The 22,246-nt window shown below is 44.5% G+C and overlaps 1 protein-coding gene and 1 pseudogene across 1 annotated transcript in view; both read right to left on the reverse strand.

The window, feature by feature from the left end:
* The window catches only part of Cdh13 (cadherin 13), a 1,029,145-nt gene that overhangs the window by 592,411 nt on the left and 414,488 nt on the right, over positions 1 to 22,246 (reverse strand). The window lies entirely within an intron of this gene.
* LOC127672257 (uncharacterized) lies at positions 184 to 308 on the reverse strand (annotated as a pseudogene).

Below are 22,246 nucleotides of genomic sequence, written 5' to 3' on the forward strand. Positions count from 1 at the left end.
CGCTCCTCACCCGACCCACTAGAGTGGCCCCATGCGAGGGTCATCTCTCTCAGGCTCATTCCCACCTGGGGTCCTCAGTCCTAGGCAGAGTTCTTCTAGCCTGTGGCTTGGTCCCAGTCCTAAGATCCATGAAGGACTGCATGGTGCTGGACTGGTGGTTGTCTCAGGCTTGCTTTATTCAAGGATGTTAGGCTACTAACTATTCAGATGTTCACAGGTCAGAACACTGAGCACGGACATCTCTCCTCTCGGCCACCTACAGACACAGGTGACACAGCAGTCACCCCTTCAATGCTTCTAGGGGTATGCACCTCAGGCATGTTAAACAAATAGCGAATGGCCATGATGAAGAAATCTGTAAGCACTGGGGGTGGAGGTCATCTCTGTTCACAACTCAAAGCTCATAGGGATCTCCAGCTATAGTTCTATGGAGTTTCTCTACAAGGTGACATCTTTTCCAATATCAATTTCACTTTTCATATTATGGGAAAGTAGCACAGAATAATAGGACTGACAGAATTTTGGTGGGTCTGCTGGGATCTAGACCTGGCTACCCACTGCCTCTGCTGGACCTGTTGGTAATCTCTCTGGACCTCAGCATCCACATCTACAACACAGAGGAGGGTACTGCTCCCAGTGTACAGGTGACAGCCAGAGGTCCACCCAGCCTCCTCCTTACCGCCCCCTCTCTCCAATCCCATGTGGCATGTCACTGTGTAAATTGTCCCAGCTCCTTGCTGAAGTAAAGACATTCAGTAACCATCCACTGAAACCCCACTGGGCTTTTCTCTGAGACTATTTTGAGACCCTAGTGAGAGAGCATGTTTGAAACCGCACTGCATCTCAACGTGCTATGATTCACGCTTTTGTCAGGAGAGAGTCTGGACTCATATAAATACCCAATTACTATATATTTAGTGGTGGTATTTAGGGAGCCTGGAAGAATCTCAGCTCCTGCTACAGTTCTGAATCATCCTTATTAAGAATCAAGTTAATTGCTCTGAAACTTATTAGTCATTTCCTCATTAAAAAAAAATCTTATTATAAAATTGTTGAAAGGGAAAGCACCACTCACAGCACCCATCTGGCGGTAGCAGAAACATTTTCCCCCTTTTGCTTGGCTTTCCCTCCCATTGTTGCTGTTAAAATACAGAAAGTTTCTCTAATGACTATTGACCTTGCGGTTTAGGGATGCATTCTGTTTTTTTCCACATAGCTCTTAATTCTGTCCTTGCTTACATACACTGAGGCTAAGACGAAACATCAGCTCTGTGACTTCCATTTACTTGTCTAATTCTCGCATCGTTCTGGATTCCTAAACCTTTTCTCTCCTGGACTAGCTGTCTTGCAGATCACAGGAGACTATGTTCAGATTTGGGGATAGCTTGATCTTGTATAAATCTGAAGCCCATAGCCACAGTTGCTATGAATTCACGAGTCACATGCTTCAGGATGTGAGCCGCTCGTGAGTCTCTGCTTTGGTTCATATGATACGGGTTTGATTGTCTCGCCACCAGTCTTTCTTCAAGGTCTTTACTGCAGTTGATATAGGACAGGTGTTTAGTAAACACTAATTAAAATGACCAGCTATAAACTGTCTGCCTGAGCCTTACAGACACAGAGGCGAATACTAGCAGCCGACCATTGGACTGAACGAGAGGCTCACAATGGAGGAGTTGGAGGGAGGACGGGAGGAGCTGGGGGTTGGGAGTTGCAGCCCCATGGGAAGAATGATGATGTTGGCCAACCAGACATCCCAGAGCTCCCAGGAACTAAGCCATCAACCAAGGGGTACACATGGGTCCAGCCAAAAGTGTGGCAGAGGAATGCTTTGTCGGGTATCAGTGGGAGGAGAGGTCCTTGGTCCTGAGAAGGCTCAATAGAGGCCCCAGTTTGGGGAAATCTAGTGGGGGTCACGGGAGTGGGTTGGGTGGAGGAGCATATTCTTGGAGGCATGGGTGGGAGCTTGGGTTGGAGGTTTATAGGGAGGGGGAAACCGGGAAGGGGTAGTATAATCTTTGAAATGTAAATGAAGAATATATTCAATAAAAAAGAAACTGTCTTCTTCTAAGATTTACTTTCTTGTTTATATTTTTATGTTTGTGTGTTTAACTATGAGGCCAGAAAGGGTGTTTGAGTTGCAGTTACAGGCAGTTATTAGCAGTCTAGCGTGGGTGCTGGCACTGGGAACCAAACTCTGGTACTTTGCAAGAGCAGCAAGTTCTCTTGACTGCTTACATACCTTAAGGACACTGTCTGCCTCCAAAGGTCACAGTTTGTTTATGAGGACAGCAATACGAGCTCCTGATCTTCTGCAAAGATTCCTATACCACTTGTATAGTAAGCTTCGTCTTGGATTAGAACAAACTTCCTGTTGTTGATGGGCCTACATCCCGAGGGACACACGTCACTGGTCAGTTTCATGTACGACAGGAATACCCTTCCCATTTATTTTAACACAGGACTCAGCTGGTATATGAGGACTCTGGGTTGGCTATTTAAATGACTTAAATCTTAGTTTCCTCATTCAAAACTGGAGGCAAAAATAGAATATATCTCACAGTCTTGTCACAGGATTGCAATAGTTCCTGTGCATATGAAGTATTCAGAAAGACCTCTGGCTTGCAAGACGGCACAAGAGACACAAGAGGAGAAGCCAGAGCGGAAACCACCCCCTTCATTCATTTAGTCATGAGGTGAATATTTCATGTAAGAGTTGAAGGGGTAGAAAAGTTAACACGTGTGCCAATTCTTGTCATACGGGAGTATCTAAGTTGGGGTGTGTCCGTAATTATTTTCAGTTCATAGCCTTTGAATGTTAGGACTGTGCAGTTGGAAGTTCCTTGATCTGAGAGCTGTGGCTGCCTTGAATCATCTCCAGAGTGAAGACATCCGGGGCACAAAATGGAGGGCTCTTCCCCACCGTGGGCAATCCTACTGAGAGTACTTCATCTTCTTGACACTTGATCCTCCATTCTGCAAAAGGCAGAGCCTCCTTGACCTTCGCCCATGCCACGGCGCTGCCGTGGGATCTTAATGAGATAAAGATGATGAAGCACTTCAATTTCCTTAAGCAGGGACGAGGCAGATATGTCATTTTTATTAGTCCAAATCTGAAAGTGCTTTTAATGAGTATCTCAGGCTCCAAAATGTGCTACTTAACTTTATCTGTTTGGCATTAACCAGTAAGCACTGCGCCTCATTGGAAATAAGACCACAGGGCAGGATTTTCCTCATATAGAAAGGTATACACCAAAGCTATACCGCATTTCTTTTGTTTCTCATAAGCCATGAATCATCTAAATAAATGGTGATGTGTTTTGTAGAATAGTATATATCCATTACAGCCAAAGCAATCAAAGGAATACAAAGAAATCCTCGTAATGCATTATTGATGTAATTTATTTATATGTTTCCACGCATGCCAACAGTAGCCAACCTCATATTTGTGGTGCCTGCTTAGGAATGAGTGCACAAGGGAAACGGGGAAAACAAAGACATCCTGGAGAGAAAGCTGGAACATTTTTCTCTGTTTTGTTATTGTTGTTGTTTGTCCGTCTGTCTGTTCTGTTTTTAGACAGGATCTCGTTATATAGCCCTTGCTGGCTTGGAACTCAGCATGTGGGTCAGGGTGGCCTCAAACTCACAGAGATTCTTCCTGATTCTGCCTCCCAAATGCTGGGATTAGAGGTATGCCCCACTATGCCTGGCTTAAAAGCCAGTACATTCTTTGATTGTACTGCATGCCAGACTTGAGGCAGGTAGGTTGAAATACACTGATTAGCCACTTCCTGTTCTGCATTTGGTGAGAGTCATGTTTCCACTTGATCACACCAAGTTACATTTTTGCTACTATTGCTACTGTTGCCATTCCATAGTAGCATTTGGCAATTCTACTGTCACACATAGGATGTGAATTCTTGTTCATGTACTTAATAAATGACACTCACAGGGCTATAAAGAAGTGGAACAAGAGGGAGGGGTAGAGCCTTGGAAGGGGAAAGTGATGTGTGCTGAGATGCACTCGGGCCTTCCATCCTTGGGGCTCCTGGCCTGACAAGATGCTCAGCCAGTGCCAGGCGAATGACTAAAACTGGCCCAAATCCCTTAGTTTTGATGGCTTATCCAGCGGAAGACACCCTAGCCATCAGGGGGGAAAATTGGCAAATTCAGATAGGTGAAATAGGGGAGAGGGAACCTTGACTTCTGTCTGTCAATCATGCTTTTCAGTCTGTTGCTGTGGACTACTGAAGCACATCTACACAAGCAGTCTCTACAGGCACTCATTCATTCATTCACTCATTCATCCATTCATCAATCCATTCATTCATCTGTTCATCCTTTTATTTATTCATCCATTCATCCACTCCCTTTTCATGTTTGTATGTTCATGTGTGAGGGCTTATGCACCAGAGTGCATATGTGGAGGTCAGAGTGATCTATAGTCTATCTCTCTACTACCACATGGGTTCTGGGGACCAATCTCTGGTTTCCGGGCTTGTATTTACCTGTTGAGCCATCTCATTGGACAGAAGTGTTGCTCCCCTCAAGCATGAAGTGTACACATTTGGGTTTAGCTAACCCAAAAATAAACAAATAATAACAAGCAAACTATTCTTTGTTCTTTGCAGAACAAAACAAAATCTAGCTTTTCTATAATATTTCATTTACCAATGTCTGGGATATAATCCAAGGTTTTCATGACATCAAAAAAAAAAAAAAAGAAAAACAATCAAACAAACAATCAAAAACAGAAACCAACAGGAAAATGTAAAAGGAATCTCATATCCTTACCTCTTTGTGTATTTACTTTAGAAATAACAATATAGCCTTGGCTGGCCCGGAACTCCCTACATAAAGCAGAGTGGCCCTGAAGTCACGGCAATCTGTCTGCCTCTGCCTCTAAATGCTAGGATTAAAGGTGTTTGCCACCAGGCCCAGCTGAAATTATACCCTTAACTGGATTCTACTGCAAAAGAGGAGCAGTGCCTTGGGACTCTATCTTATAAAGCTTGAAAGAGAAGTGTCAGCTGCAATAAGCAGATTGCTAACAGTACATATTTTGAAATTAAAGTTCAAGAAATAATTTAGCTGTAGTAGTGTCTAAAGTATGAGATTCTTCAGAAATAAAGTTTACAAAAGACATTCAAGATTGTTGTATTAAAAACTGAGGAGGGCATTGATGGAAATTAAAGAGAACATAAAGAGAGAGTAAAGTCTACTGTGTTTATGACTTTAGTGTTAAACATATTCATTTTCTCCAAAATTTCCCAAGGACTCACACAATACAGATCATAATGCCACTAGGCTTTCTGAAGAGGCTGGCAAGCTAATGCTATAAAGTCAGGTGAAAGTTTACAAAACATTCCTAGGGGTGAGAGGACAGCATGGTGTATGGCCACACAGGGGCATGGCTCTTGGTTTAATCACTCGTGTCTGTATATAAAATGGTTAGTGCCTGCAATCTCAGCACTGAAGAAGTGGAGGCAGGCAGATCCCTGAGGCTCACTGGCCAGTTAGCCCTGCCTACGAAGGGAGCTCCAGGCCAGTAGTGAACTTTGTCTCAAGGAATAAACAGGATGGTGCTTGGAAAAAAATTACAACTTAAGTTTACCTATAGCCTCCACTTGCATGCAAATACACCTGTACACACACACACACACACACACACACACACACACACACAGCCAAATGAATCTTGAGAAAGAACAAAGTTGAAAGACCTGACCTTGCTTGAAGGCTTATCAGTCACCAGAGAAACACAAGAAGTGCTGAACAGTGTTTTCCATGGGACGGAATACACAGCTTAGCAGCAGACTTGGCATTTGGCCAGTTGACTCTCTACGAAGATACCATGCTAAGTCAATGAAGGAGACAATAGTCTTTTTTTATTAGTTATTCCTTAAATAACACACTCTGGGATGATTAGATATATAAGAGGAATAAGAAAATCCCTGGTGCTTATCTCGGAAAGTTCATATAGCAAATATGTCTAAATAAATACAAAATTAATTCTAAATGTAATTATCAAAATTATGCAGTTATTCTTACATTAATGGGTTGATTGGTGTGTGTGTGTGTGTGTGTGTGTTCACATGTCCTGGTGGTGCATGCATGGAGGTCAGAGGACACCTTTCAGGAGTCAGTTCTCTCCTTAGACCTTGTGGGTCCCGGGTCATCAGGCTTCGCAATAAGCGGCTTCCTTTACTACTGAGTCAGCTCAATGGTCCTTTAAAATTACAGTTCTCTGAGGAAAACATGAAAATACTTTTCTATTTTGGATGCAGTTGCAAAATATTAAAATTAAAATTAAAAGGCATTAATATTTAAAAGTTCTGTCCCCAAATGTCCCCAATAAGAAAATACACAGGTGGGTCACAGCTAAAATATTTACAAAGCTTGCCCAATGGATTGTCCCCATCATATATAAGGAGCTCTTATAAATCAATGACAAAAGCCAAACAACTATAACAAAATTAGTAACAAAGCAAGATTATCAAAATGTTAATCATAAAAACCTGTGTAGGACCTGGGCACATAGATATTCAGTACAGACATAACTTTGTGCCTGGCAATATTCATAATAAAATATAAGAAGCAGCAGGACTGTTGAGAAATGTTCACTTTTTATTTTCTGAGACCGCTCCTCCCTAGTCAGCTCAGGTTGATGTCTAAGTCACGATTCCCTTGCCTCAGAACCCAGGGAGCGGGGATCATAGGCAGGCAGCACCGCATCCAGCCAGCAGCTTCTTCCCAGGATGGCCAGGTGTGTTCTGATGCTGTGAACAGGTCTGTGTCTAGCCATGGACACCCCAGGCCTGTTGAGACATGCCTGTCCCGACAACTCTAAATGAACAAGCCATGGCACCAGGCTCCCATCTGTAACAGTTCCCGGAGTCAGGGTAAACGCTTTAGCCATTTCCAGGACTTAGGCAGAACATTTGGGAGATGTGGCTTCTCATTTTCTTCCTGGAATATTACCAAACAGTGCTCAGAAGCTCTTAGTGCCAGAGGAGGAAAGTCTGGCAATGCCATCACGCGGAGTTTGACGTCCATATGGACCACTTGCTCTTGTCGGAGCTCCTGCATGCTACGCTCTCTTTCTAGTTTTATGTTCACTGGGCAGGATGTCTGGAATGAGCAGGCCAGAACCAGAATTCATGGCTCTGCCTCTTGTCAGCTTCCTGCTTCGTCACAGACACTCCTTCATGCACACCATCTTCCTCTCTCGTGGTTTGGTGACCCTGCCGCCAACCGGTACAATGCAGTTTCCTTTGCAGTCGGGGACTTGGTTTCTGCAGCAATTCTGTCCATGGGAAGATTTAGAATCGAGGATCTGTAACTGGTCTGGTTGCTAGCACATATCTAAGGTTTCCAGAGTTAACTCATGCCCAGCATGAAGCAGTGTTCAGATTTCCCCAGGAAAAAGTACACAGAAATTACAGATGCTGACTGTTTTTGTGTGCGCGTGTGTGTGTGTGTGTGTGTGTGTGTGTGTGTTTCATGTCATACACTATTACTTTGTTATATTAAGCACACCACTTAATATAAATTGTATTATCATATTTAAATTATTGTGGGGGAGCTTTTACTAGCGAGATAACCTACATGAGATTCATTTTATAACTGAATACACCGTTATTTTCTCCTTATTTGTACAAGATCAGTATAACCTCTCAACATGAATGCAACCTGTATTACAGGACTCTGAAAATGGCTCTCTTCAGTGGATCTGGGATGTCACCAGGTCACTTTAGGGAGGAAGACCTGTTCCTGACCATCTGGGTGCTTGCCAAGCCAACCTTCTTGATGGGTAATTAAATAGAACAGAGAAGGTCACGCCTCCAGCACTGCCTATTTTAATGGCAAAGGGAAGAGAAGCAGTCATTATGACGCCCTGTGTGCACACACCTCAAGAGAACCCAAGTCCTGGCACTAAGTGTCCTTGGGCCTAGAATAAGTCCATTTGAACTTGTCCAATGAGTACAAGTGAGACTTGAACCCCAGGCTGCAGGGGTTCCTCTGCCTGTTTGTCAAGCTTCACCAGGTCTACCTGAGAACTCAGTAGTGCTTTATGGGCTGTTTGCAATGAGCTGCCTGCTCACCAGACCCCAATCCAGCACTCAGAACATCTGAGCACTGTTGACCAATGAGTGTTGACCAATGAGTCTTTCAGATTTTAGGCATAGAGGCTCCTCTCTGAAAGGCCATACTACCTTGAAAATTCTGGATTCCAGGAACATGGATGGAAAAGAATTTATTGTGCCCAGGGAATGTTGAGAAATGTGGGCCTATTGCCTTTTGACAACTCCGCTCCAATCTACGGAGTCTTGTCAGAATACAGACTCATATTAAGTCAGCTGAGGCAAAGGCCTGGCATTCGGTCTGCGCCTGAAGATGAGGTTGAGCCTTTTGCTTCCTGCCAGAGGCTTGAACCGGCCTGTCACACAGCTGGCCATGGAAAACGCATAACGGGGATCCAGGTGTTTGTAGTTCCATTACATAGACACACAGATACAGTTCTTCTCCCCACAGGACATTCTTCCAGCTGGCTGCAGGGAGAACAGGTGCTTCTGTGGATTTCCTGGAGAAAAGTGTTCCTCCAAGGAAAATGGAATTGTGTTCAGAGTTTGCACACAGAGACTCCTATTAAAATGTAGATGCCAGGGGCTGGAGAGAAGGCTCGGCATTTAGGACTGCTTCCCGCCCTTGGGTTCTGTACCCACAGTCACATGGCAGCTCACAGCCATCTGTCACTCCATTTCCTGTCAAGCTCTGTGGGTCCTATGTACATGTGTGAAGGCAAACACTCATTTACTTTCTTTTATAAAAAAATTAAAATGTGCACATTTCAGGCATAGGTGTTATTTCTAGGGTGGTACAGAAACACAACCCCAGGTTGTCTATCAGCACGGGCCTCATTCAATTATGTCAAGTAGCTTTGATACATTCTGGATAGGAAGACGTTTAAAGACAATGACTACACATCAAGAATTTCCAAAGACAGTAGAATGTGCCAGTTGTAATGAGTTAAAAAGTGCATGCAGAATGCTAAAAGCCAGGCACAAAAATGAAATAAATTTCTAATTCTCTGAGCTGAATGTGGAGTGGAGGGATCATATTTGCCTGCACTGGGTTCATACTGGGTTGGATAAAATATATCGTTTGATTGGTTTCACTTCTTTATATCTAGTATGTTAAACACCCACACAAATTTCTTTTACATTGAACATATGCCCTAAATTATATTTCTACTGGTCACTGGTTCAGGTAGGTGGACAGATAGATGCAGATGGTGAATTTGTAGGATGATGATTAAGTAATTTACAATCTACACATAAATTAGATATATGTAAGCGTCTTAGTCAGGGTTTGCATAACTGTGAAGAGACACCATGACCAAGGCAACTCTTATAAAGCACAACATTTAATTGGGGCTGGCTTACAGGTTTAGAGTTTCGCTCCATTATCATCAAGGTGGGAGCATGGCAGCATCCAGGCAGGCATCGTGCAGGAGGAGCTGAGAGTTCTACATCATCTGAGGGAAGCTAGGAGAAGACTAGCTTCCAAGCAGCTAGGATGAAGGTCTTAAAGCCCATGCCCACATGATACACCTAACCCAACAAGGCCACACCCACCCCAACAGGGCCATACCCCCAAGTAGTGCCACTCCCTGAGCCAAGCACATACAAACCATCACAGTAAGCCTCACATGTATATGCCACTTCTGAATTACCTCATGCAAATACATACATCTTCTAAAATTTATTATACATGTACCTATACATGCTGCATATTTAAAAAGATTTATTTTTATGTTTAATTATGTATATGTGTAATTGTTGGAGAGGGGAGTAGGTAAATGTGTGAGTCCAGGTGTTTGCAGGGGCCAGACGCCAGATGTGTTGAAACTCTTAGAGCTAGGGTTATAGGTGGCTGTGAGCTCCCTGACATGGATTCTGGGAAAGGAGCTGGGGTCCTCTGCAAGAGCAGTAAGTGCTTCATCCTCTGAGCCATCTCTTTATCCCGGAGTTACATATTTTAAATGTTGGTTCAAGCATTTTTTTCACATCTCATGTGACATTACTTTTCCTTGTTTAGGACCTGGGACAATGGCTAACATGCCCCACGTTTGTACCTGAAAACCGTTTTTCTCAGCTGACAGTTTCCCAGTGGTGTGGGGAAAGAATCTGTGGCTCCCTTCATTTAAGAGTCCTCTTTCTCTCTGATGCAGGAGCATTATTGTCCCAGTCAAGGCAGCAGCTGCTCTTCTCAGCCTCCAAGGGCAGGCGGACCGTGCTTTGGCCACAGCTGTCTGGAGCCTTCAGAGAACAGCCCTAACAGAACAGCTGCTTAATAGTTCAGGGATGCTGTCCAGAGGAAGAGATAGCCTTGGCTAACTGTTTGGCTTCCTCCCTTCATGTCTGGCCTCCTTTCCAGAGAGGAGAACCTCATAGAAGCACACTCCTCCTAACATCACTGGGATTGGGTGTAGATTAGATGAAATGAAGTTGGTAGGGCCTTGACATATTGCCTGGATATGCCAAGCACTCACTCAGCTCTGGTTGCGGTGGTTAGGGTCTCTAATACTTGGGCATAATCCTGGGCCTTCTCATCTGAGCATGTGCAAAGCCAAACTTTCCTGTCCTCATTGTGAAGAGATAGGGTTGTGTCGCCTTTAGGACCAAAGGATGACAGTAAGAAATGTTATCATTCCTTGGAAAACATGTACTGGGAGGGCAAAAAAAATCCTGATTGTTGTCCTTTTATGCCACCAACAATATTGGCACATCATCTCACGATATTAACTCATGCTTGTAATGTCGGAAGTATGGAGCCTGAGGCAAGAGGATAGCTCTACATTCAAGACCAGACTAAGATCCACAGTGAGACTCTATCTCAAGACAAGGAAACAATGGATGTTGCTGCCACAGTCTGGTGTGGCAGACTGTATAGAACATAATTCCCTTTAACCTGCATTGATAATGCATCATCAATAAGAAATAAATCTGTGTTGTTAAAGTTAGCACACGTTTAGGGAGCTGTTTGTCACAGCAGCCTAGCTTAACCCAGGCTGACTCAAAATACTGTTGCCCAAGACAACACCTTTGCTGAATCAGGTTTTTAAGGTTTGCATTTCCAAGGATCCATGGCTCAACCTTTCCCAGATTAAAAACAAAACAAAACAAGCAATTTGGTCATTTCTTTCAAGAGCAATAGTAAGTTAATCATCACCTGGTGTAAGGAAGACTCCATCTCTGTCCAACCCATGTAATGTTTCTCTTCCTGATGTGACCACCAAGACGTTCCTCTCTGAGGAAGTGGATTCTTTTAGCTAGGCTTGCTTGGCTGAAAAAACTTTCTCTTCTATAACGATTTTTTATGATCAAGATCCTTTTTATAATATAGCACCGAGGCTATTAAATAGACCGGAAACTACAGATCATAAAAATGTCAACAGTGAAACACTCATTTCTCTGCAGGTTGAGAAATAAAAATCAATATCTGTTAACTTACTCCTCAGGAACAGAGGGAAACAAAGGGAGATTTCAATATATCTGTTGGTAATCTTTAGTCTAAGTTCATGAATTCGTTGTTGTTGGCTAGAAGGGGCCTCAAAAATGATAATATCTATCTCATGACTGTCCATATTAAGTTCATAGAGGCTTGTGACAAGCTATTCAGACACAGAGACAGGAAGATCATGAATTTCTAATAATACATTTTAAGAGATAATTAATGATTTTACAGCTTTTCAGACGCCAAGAAAGCTGAAATTTGTTGTGGCAAGAACAGCATTTCTTAATAAACACTCCAAGGAACAAGAGGCTTCCAGAACAGCCAGTGTGATATTTTAGGTAAACACAAGTTTTTTTCATCAAGATTCTTGGGGGAAAAAAAACCAGATGAATTTGGCCTAAAATTTTTTGGAGAATTTTCCCAGTGGGACAGATCCACACTTCCCTCTCGTTGTTTCTTTCATTTCCTTTTCTGGTCTGAAACAAGGGCATTGATTTCAGACTGGTGCCTGGAACTCAAGAGAGACACCTTGGATCAACAGTTAGCGCAAACGCTTTTTTTTCCTCTAAGAGACAATTGCTTGCTTGCTTGAGAGACAGACATGATGTGTCAGCTCTGCAGTCTGGGAGCTGGTGTGGACCATCCACTGTAAGGCGACCAGGGTTATTGGTAGATCCAGTGGCTACAGCGAGCATTTAGGGAGAGCTGATAAGGGTGAAATGGCACTGTGTCAGGAAAAGACAGGATGGTGGTGGGGGGTGGGGGGGGTGGGAAGGGGGGTGCTGAAAAGAAGTGGGGGTAGTCTTTCTAGGACAAAGCATGGCCAAGAGAATGAGACTCTGGTGGCAGATTTCCCAGGAATTTCCCACTATGTGGTGCTTTAACCTGTTCATGCCTCTGGTCTTTCCTTCAAAATCAGGAGAACAATGCTTTCTAACATATGGAGCTATATTTGCAAAGCATGCAACAAGAAAAGTGTGTTGAGGTGTGAGTCTGTGTGGTGTGTGTGTGTGTGTGTGTGTGTGTGTGAAAGAGAGACATAGAAAGAGTCAGAAACTGAGAAGAAGAGAGAGGAAAGAGGGAGAGAGAGAGAGAGAGAGAGAGAGAGAGAGAGAGAGAGAGAGAGAATGTCTTAGTTGTCATTCTTCCTCAGAGCACATCTACTTTTATGTTTGAGACAGGGTCTCTCACTGAACCTGGAGCTCATCAGCTGGCCTTGCTGGGTAGGCTATAAGCTCTAGGGAATCTCCACCTTCCCAACACTAGGATGGCAGCCACGTGCTAGGATGGCAGCCTTCTTATGCGCATTTTGAGGATCGAACTTGGGCCCAGTGTTGACTACACAACACCATCCTAAACTGAAGTCAATGTAGACTCATTTTATTATATGGAAGTTCAAAATCCATCTTCAGCACTCCAGTCATAGTGGGGGGACCTCATGTGTGAATTAGGTCTCCTGTCAGAAGCTTGATAAAAGTCAGTGGCCTTATCTGCACGAACTGAGAGTGCTTATGACCCTCCCCGAGGCAGTGACTGCTCTTTAGACTTGGATACCCAGACACTAAGCTGCCAGGCTCGGGGGTGTGGGAAGGCTGCTGTGGACCCAACCAAGCCTTAGAGACCGAAAAGAGTCTTACCAGTGGGTGGCAATCATGTGTCAGGATGCAAAGGACCAAAGGACCATGTTCCCTTTGGGAAGTTTAGAAGCTGGGCAGAGATGAAAGAACCAAGGGGTGTGGAGGGCTGAGGCAGGGGAAAGTGGGAATCAAGGAGGAGACAGACTGTGCTCTCTCTGAGCTTGCCTGCATGGATCTAACACAGCCCGAAGCGTCCTGTAACGGCCTGTCTGGCTCTTCGTACAGAGGGATGAATGTTTTAAGAATATCTAAGATGAAGAGCATAGCATCAGTCTCTGTGGGTGGCAGCAGTGGCTCAGTGGTGAGTCACGCCAATGGCAGGGCCACTGGCTGAGAAGACTGTGAGTCTTTGAGGAGCTCGGATGTGAGAGTTCTCCCGTGGAACTACCTTACATTGGTGGCTTGCTCAGGTAACTTTTGCCAGAGCGTCACGATATTACTGGGTGGAGAACCCCCTCAGGACACAGACCTAGGAATCTCTGTCAACTGAGGATCTAACACCCTACATAAGATTCTGAGATGTCCCTCTTAGAAGTGTAACGTGCTTGAGCTGGTTAGTTTCACCTGTAAAGTGCAGATGAAGGTCATCATAGCATATTATTTTAAGATTAATCTTGCACATACACAATCTTCACACATGTATCTGGCTTACTTCGTTTAGCTCACTGATTCCAGACCCACCAATTTTCCTGAAGATGTTCTGGTTACATTCTTCTTTGTGGACCCATAAAATCCCAGTCTATGTTCTGAACCCACCTCTCTCCATCCATCCATCCATGTGTTGATTGACACATGGGCTGGTTTCATTTTTCCTGGCTACTGTGACGATCATAGCAGCAGTGACATGGGTGTCCTTGTATGTTGACTCAGAATACTAAAGGCATGTAACCATGAGTGGCAGGTCATATGTTTGCTATCATTTCAGTTTTCTAGAGGAAGCTCCATAGTGGTTTCCATGGTGACTGTACATGTTTACATTCCCACCATCGGTGAGGAAGCCTTCTTATGTAGGGAGTTAGATCCTCAGTTAGACAATATTTACATTGCCTACAACACTGACATGTAGCTTGGGAAGGTGCCAGCAATTATAATTTGACCCATGACTCCATCCATGGGTACCTTTTCCTCAATACCTTTAGCTCTTCATCTGGGCATAGTACTTCATTTCTCTATGCCCTAGCTGTTTCTTCCATAAAATGCGTGCAGTACCCCTCACAGGGTAGCCAGGAAGATTCAGTGAGTAATAGCTGCTCTGGTGGTAACCATGGCAACCATGGAGTGCACAGCCAAGGTTCTCTTTGAAGATTCTGGTAAGAGTGACAAGGGATGGGACAGAGGAAGGTGGATATCTGAGATGTGGGACAGTATCCAGAGCCTGAGGGAGGGCAGCGAGGAGCAGCACAGACAGAGAACTGGCCAGGAAGCAGGAGGTTCAACATAGACTACCGTTATCTTTCTTTGGAATATAACGCATCAATAGCACTAGATATAACACAGGGTGTGGGTTATATGTATGTTACCACCAATGTTCAATTTCAGAGTCAGGCTCTTGTGTCATTAATCTTTGTTTGCCTAGGTTGTAAAATTGTAATATCTCAAAATTGTAACAGAGAAAAATTATTTCCACGGCTACAGTTATCTGCTCTCATCCATTTAGTATCAAATTAATCTCAAATCAGGTTAATCTCTTTACATGCGACCTATCATTTTGTACTGCTGTCTACTAGATCTGAGAGGTTTCCATTTTACAGACTTGGGAAACTGAGGCTCAAAGGGACATAACACCCAACCTACATACTCAGTAGGAGGAGATCAAAGATGGTTTTTCTTCAATTCTGAACCTGTGCCCCTGACAACTGTTCTGTCTGGTGCCTCCACGGAATTAATAGAGATCCCTGAAGGATGGGAAATCCCCATTCTGCCTCTGTAAGACCTGGGAGGAAGTGGGTAGAGGTTGCTCAAAATAAGAGGAGAAAAATGTATGCAATAAAGATGAGATGGCACCCAGGGAAGAGAAACTTGCCTTGTATTTGAAGATGTTATCACATGGAAGAATGGCTGGGCCTCATAGGTCAGAGCCTGTACAGTAGGATACTAATCGGCAAGGCCCATCCAGCAGGCAGGAGGACTGACCAAGGCCATTTCTGCCAGCATTTGCAGGTGAAGATGGTCTTCAGGCCCTGGTGAGCAGCCATTCATACCCTGCTGGCCTTTAGACCCCCCATCCCTCACAGGCTTGCCTACGGAAGCTGAAGGCATCGCACCGGACATCACTTTGTACAAAAGATAGAGCTGAAACACAGAATGTGCTGACTTCACGGGTCTCCAAGTGACCCGTCTCGCTGGTACTAATTTCTCTTTGTAAATTAACAGACTGGCTTCATGCTGTGGGGAGGGGGAGGAGACTTGCTGATCATTTAAATCTCGTCTCTCTGCATGGGGTCATCATTTTTCTTTCTTTCTTTGTTTTTTTTCTTTGAATTATTAGATTGGCCTCATCTAGGGAGGAGAAACTGATGACCTGGTCTGGGAGAGTCCCAGTCCTGCTCAAGCTCATTCCTCTTTTTGCAAATTAATAGATTGGTAATGTTGATTGATAATCCCTTTGGTGAGCTATTGGCCCTAGGAGGCCCTTCATTGAAGGTTGCTAATCCTGGGAAGCCCTTGATGAGAAGGTTTCTCCAGCTTGGCTGTATTTTGAGATTTTTTCTGATATTAGCACACGAAGTCCTAAATATTGGGCCCAGAGATTAACAATGTTCTAAAGCTGAAGCTCTCTTAGGCCAGGAAGCCCCTTAGCCCCACAGGCACAGGAACAATTAGCCACCCACCCACTGGTTGGGGGAACCTCAGCAGTGATAGGAAGCTTAGAAATAGTAAAAGCCATCTGTATTATGTGTGGCGAATCCAAACTTCATGTCTAGTTTTAAAAGGACCTTTAAGCTGTCACTATCTTATGACTTCTAGATATGAAGTCACAATATAATTGTGAGTATTTTATGTTATAGCTCTGCTTCGTAAGCCATTTTAGAGAAGACAAGTTTTACACTAACACATAGGGAGAGGTGGGTGTTTTATGCTTGGATTGCAACCAAGTTGAAGTTCTTCCCCGCTGAAGAGATTCTGGGGTTCTGATTTTTATATTCCCGGGGCAGTTGGCAGTTATTTTGTGGTGGTGTGGCATGGTTCAACAGACTGCGAATGGACAAAGCTGTCTGTGAACCTTCTGTAACCTTCTCTGTACCTCTAAAGGGAATAAGTAAAAGACACTGAAAATTCAAAGAATCATTACTTATACTTCATTCACTCTTTTTTGTGTCTTTTGTGGGAGATCCCTCATTCTGCTCTCCCTGTCTTCACACATTCAATACCATGGCTGTGTTGACAACGCCCTCAGATTGGCATATTTTGACAACACCCTCGGATTGGCACATTCCTTCTCCTTTCAAGCTTCCACTGCCTCCTGTCTCTGCACGCTGGGTTGCCTCTCTGTGAATCTTGGGCATCAGGATCTTTTGTCACCATAGGCCACATGTAGCCACGAAGTGATGGAAATCCAGCCAATTCCAAAGTAAAGTGGACTAATATATGGGACCTATAATTTAATATGAAAAGGTAGTTGAAAATACCTACATATTCACAGATCACAGGACAGACAGCAACTGCATGAGACACAGAGGTAATGGGGATGCTACTAACATTACCTTTCCCGTTTGAGTCCCAGGAAATTTAAATATGGCAACTTTGATTTCTGTTGGAACAATGGTGGAATAAGACACCTCCATAAATGACCTCAGAAATCACCATGCAACTTTGTATTAATGAATCTGATGTGTTTATTTATAACTCTGGATTCCAGACCATACATGAGTCAGGTGACTGACTTTTTGTGTCATGTCTCACAAATTTCTTCATGCTTAGCTTGATCAGATTTTGATTTAGTCCCTTTGGTTTATGCCCCCCCCCCTCGAGCAAGATGCTTCAAAGCTGGCTTGGAAGATGAAGAGGCTCTAAACAGGTTTTAGAAGCCAGAAAGAAGCAAGGGATAGGTTGTCTTGAATGCCCCAGAAAGGACCCAGCCCTCAGACACCTTAGTTTTAGATATATGGGACTCATTTTGAACATATGACCTTTAGAACTGTAAGAAAATAACTTGGTAATATCTAAGTCAGGGAATTTGTGGTTTCCCCCCCATAAAGTAACAAGAAACCTGTGGAGAAAAATAAGTTCTCTCTTCTCTAATTGCTGTAAGACAATTATATTCAATAGTCCAGCTTTTCCCTAATTATATAGACAGCCTACTTCCCTTTCCCCTTCCCTTCTCTACTATAAGATATAGGTTGGATCTTTAAGAACAGCCCCCCCCCAACTGCTTTCTTGTGAGATGTGATGGAAGAAGATAGTGTCTTAGTTACTTTTCTATTCCTGCAAAGAGATACCATGACCAAGGAAACTTATAAAAGATAGCATTGAATTGGAGGCTTGCTTATGGTTTCTAAGCAAGTCTGTGACCATTATGGCCAGAAACATGGCAGCAGGCAAGCAGGCATGTCAACGAAGCGGTAGCTGACACTTTACATCTGACCCACAAACCTGTGACAGAGAATGAACACTGGGAATAGCAAGAATCTTTTGAAACCACAAAGCCCACCCCAAGGACCATCTCCTCCAACAAAGGCCACAGCTCCTCACCCCCCTCCCAAACAGTTCCACCAACAGGGGATCAAGTATTCAAATATATGAGCTCCAAAGATTTAAGTAATCTTTCCACTAAGAGAGAACCAATTTCTCCTCTTGGTGAATTTAAAGCAATCTCATGTTTTAGCCAACATGGTAGAAGCTTCTGGGTCTGAGTCTAAATAGAGCCCCAGCTTCTCATTTTAAAAGTAGCAGTGGCTGTCCCCTTTGGAAGCCAACTTCTATGAGAGACATGTGACTCAGTATGCAGCAGCCCAAGATAGCATAAGGAAAGTGAACATGAATAAACACACAGGTGACAAATGTATGAGTAAAATTTCCTTGTATATTTAGTTAGCAGATGAAAACAGCCAAGAAAAAGACATGATGTGCACCTAGTAGAACCTTTGACCCAGGGAAACATAACCAAGTAGTCGTTAAATCCCCGTGTATGAGATAGTTTACTACACAGTTGCATAGAACCCCTCTTCCACTTGTGTGGTAGTTGACATGTATAGCCTGTGTGGTAGTTGACATGTATAGGTCTACTTGACATGTATAGCCAACATGGTCATCTTAGGTGTTCTGAGGGTCACTCCCCTGCTTCCCACTACACAGACAGAATCATTGAACCCCCATCATCCGGTACTCCTCCTATTGATCCCTGGAACCCTGCCAGAAGACATTGCAAAAGTCATTGGACATTAATGGTCTAACAGCTATTCAATTAGAACTGGACTTATTAATTCGACACCTCTTTATGGGACTTGGAGTATGTGCCAGGCTCTCAGCTGAGCGTGAAGGACTCTTCAGAGAAACCAATGGAAATGAGAAATGGGCAAAAGGCAGAGAAAGAAATGATGCCTTCCTAATTAAAAACTGAGACATTCTGCGAAGGGATGAAACATGGCTGTGCATACAATGTGTTGTGATACGGGGTTACCCGTGGGATACGCGGCCACAGACTTCAATGAAGAGATGAAATTTAGTTAGACACTCACTAAGGTCGAATTCTTGAATTATTCTTCCCTGACCAGTCTTGATCCTGCAAGATCACAGTCAAGAGATACTCTCCATCCAAGAGAACTACTCAGTTCCTTTTGGGTCCTAGTATAGAACCCCATAAAACTGCACCCCCTTTCCCCTCTCACTCACTATCTCACAGCTTCTAGGCCTCATTATTAATCCACTCAGACTGTGTAGAAGACATTTTTCCCCAGAAAGTCATCTCCATGTTAGAGGTGGCATCTCAGTCCCACCCTTAGCTCCAACATTACAAAGGCCTAGTCCCCGTGGGACACTGTAACCATTCACAGCTGCCACATCCCGGATGCCACATCTTCTGTTCTCTTTACTCAGTTTAGATATTTAATTGTTGAGGTTCTGTCTTTTCCTGTTAGTGTAATGCTAAGTGCTGGGCCCCAGGATCTGGAGTCTGCACATAGCTTCTGGGAACCTGTCCCCGTGCTTCTGATTGGTAAATAAAGATGCCGGCAGCCAATAGTTGGGAAGAAGAAAAGGAGGTGGGGTTTAGGTTTCCCAAGGTAGAGACCATGGGGAAGGAGCAGGGGAGAGAGAAAAGCCACCGTGGAAAGGCAAGAACATGCAACATAGCGTATTCTGCCATGAAAGAATAACATGCAGGAAGAAGAAGGAGAGCCTGTCATAAAAGGGACGAGAGAATGTGGCCCAGAGGGCTGCTCAACTGGGTCAAAACCCACCAAGATGGAACATAGAAACTGTAAGCAGTAACTTGGAGTCATCAGTAGGAAGGTGGACTCTAATAGCGTGGAGGTTAGTCAGTTACCCAGCTCTTGTGCAACCTAAGATATTAAAATATAAAGGCTGTGTGTGTGTGTGTGTGTGTGTGTGTGTGGTTGTTCATCTGGGAACATAAATGGTCTAGGGTGGGAAAGAACTCTGTGCCATTCTTTAAATATTTATAACAACATTTAATATATTTTAATTATTATGTTTAGATATTTATACCATTTAGATAGTGTAACATATAGTTTTTTAGTTATCTTCATAACTGTGTGTTATGTGTGTGTGTGTGGGGGGGGGGCGCGGGGATATCTCTGGTTTCACTTAGCTCAATAGAAAGAGCAACATAAGTTATTCTGGGTCAAAATCAGTTGGTATTGACTGGGTGCCGGGACCCTGGATCCTCTGACTGGTTTCCTGGGCCACATCTACGTAGCGCCCCACTCTGTAAGAGGAGTATTAAGCAGGGATAGGGAAATGCCCACTCGTTGTCTACATGAGATCCTGTGGTTCTGTGTGCCTCAACGTTTGGGGATTGCTACAGGTCCAAAGCAGGAAGGATTTAGAAAGGAGAATTTGCATTAACTGTGGTCTGGGACTTCACATGACTTGACAGTGCAGTGTAGCCCTTCTGCCATTCCCCGTTGGTTGTGAGCCATGAGAGTCACCTTCTGGATAATGGCTGGAGAGGCTCCTTTAATCACTCACTTCTGCGCGAAGTGAGTTCACTTGAATGAAGCTAGAAAACACATCCGAGGCGGGGACCTGGGAGTCTGAGTCGTGGCTCTCCTCTGCTGTGATGTGTGACTGGGGAAGACTGGCATCAGAAAGGCCATGAGGAAGCTTCTGATCTCTGAAGAGAGGGGCCCTGGCATGAGTTTACACATCCACTCCTGCGCTCACCCTGCCAGTGGACTAGCGGCGGGCATCTGCTGTGGGCCAGATCCTCTGCCAGGCTGCTTGGGAGTTAAGACTCATTTCCCACAGAACAGAAACGGCTCAGTAACGGGCGATGGGCTCACAGTTGATAAACTCGGTCTATCAAGCAAGAAGTGGCGCAGGCTGGAAAGGGTCTGTGAGGGACATTACACAGGAACAGCTGTCCTCCTCTATGGCCCAGAAAAGGACAACGTGACCATTGAGGGTGAATGTGGAAGGTGCCACAGGCTCATGTGCTCCAGAGGTGGGACCTCAGGAGGCAAAGTCTAGCTTGAGGAGAGGGATGCCTACAGGGTGGCCTTTGTAGGTTCGAACCCAGCTCTGCCTCCAGCCGAGGGCAGACCTAAGGTGAGTGCAATTTTCTCCACACTTCTGGTACTGTGAGTATCACCATGCGTTCCTTGCAATGACACTGTGAGCTAAGACAAACCCTCCCACCCTTGTTGCTTCTGTCAAGTGTTTAGTGGTGTCCCAGGCTCCACCTAAGGATTCATAGCTGGCTAGGAAAACAGAAGAGAACATGAGACATGAGACGGTGACGGCATTTACTGTGTTTCATTGCTGTTTTTTATTCGAGCCAGTATGTCTTGACCTAGAGTGTGGGGGATGGGGAGGTTGGTGGGGCAGGTGTTCAGGCCTGCAGGTGTTAGACTCAGCCCTGAGCTCAGCTCTGTCCCTGAGAAACATGGGCTATTCAGCACCTGCGTCTGCCTCAGTTGTTTCCCTGTGCCTCTTTGCGGATTGGATAATACTCGTTTGTTCACAGAGGGAATGAATGTTCTCAACAGAGTTTGTGGTTCTTGGGAAGGGTTCGGGGAGCTGGTCTGCAAGCATTCTGCTTTTCTTGCCTCTCAGTCTTCCTAGCGTACTCTGTGATACACAATTTGAGTCAGGTGTGGGTCCTAGATAAAACTGGGAATGTAGCTCCGTTGATGGAGTGCTTGGCTCCTATACATACAGCCTTAGGTTTGAACCCCTGCACTGAATCACCATAAACAGGGTGTGTTCTCCCATGTCTGTAAGTCAAGCACTCTGGATGCAGAGGCAGAAGGATGAGAAGTTTAAGGGTTAGGGTTAGTGAATTCAGGGCTAGCCTGGGGTACATACGACCTTGACCCTTTCTCAAAAAGTAAAATCCACTTCCTGGCACCAGGAAACCAGCATGTTGAGAAGACTGACTTAGAATGTTTTAAGGCAGTGGTTCTTGACCCCTGGGTGTTTCAAACAGTAGCAAATTCACAGTTATGAAGTAGCAATGAAAACAACTGTATGGTTGGGAGGTGGGGGTCACCACAATGTGAGGAACTGTATTAAAGGGTCATATCACTGAGAAGGTTGAGGACCTCTGCTCTACAGTCTGTTGGACTGTGAAGAGTGCAAGTCTTAGATGCCCACGGCTGATGCCATCCGAAGGCTGGGCTGAGTTACAGTCTCATGCTCTCCCCTGAACAGCTGCTCATCCTTGTCTTTAGCTTTGTGGAGAAGCCAGATAAACTCTAGGGAGCTAGCTGAATAAGCCTCCCTTACTCTGACTGGCATGAGATGAAACACCTTGACTCATGCCACACTCGTGGCCTAACACTCAGCCTCTTCTGAGTGATGCCATTGTAGGAGGTGGACCTCCCGCAGGAAGCCTGGCTGTGACAGAAGAGGCCCTGCCCACTGCTCACCCGCCTCAGCAGCAGCTGAGATGCACAGCTTCCTGTTGG

The sequence above is a fragment of the Apodemus sylvaticus genome, chromosome 21, assembly GCF_947179515.1.
Source record: "Apodemus sylvaticus chromosome 21, mApoSyl1.1, whole genome shotgun sequence".
In the NCBI taxonomy this organism is placed as follows: Eukaryota; Metazoa; Chordata; class Mammalia; order Rodentia; family Muridae; genus Apodemus; species Apodemus sylvaticus.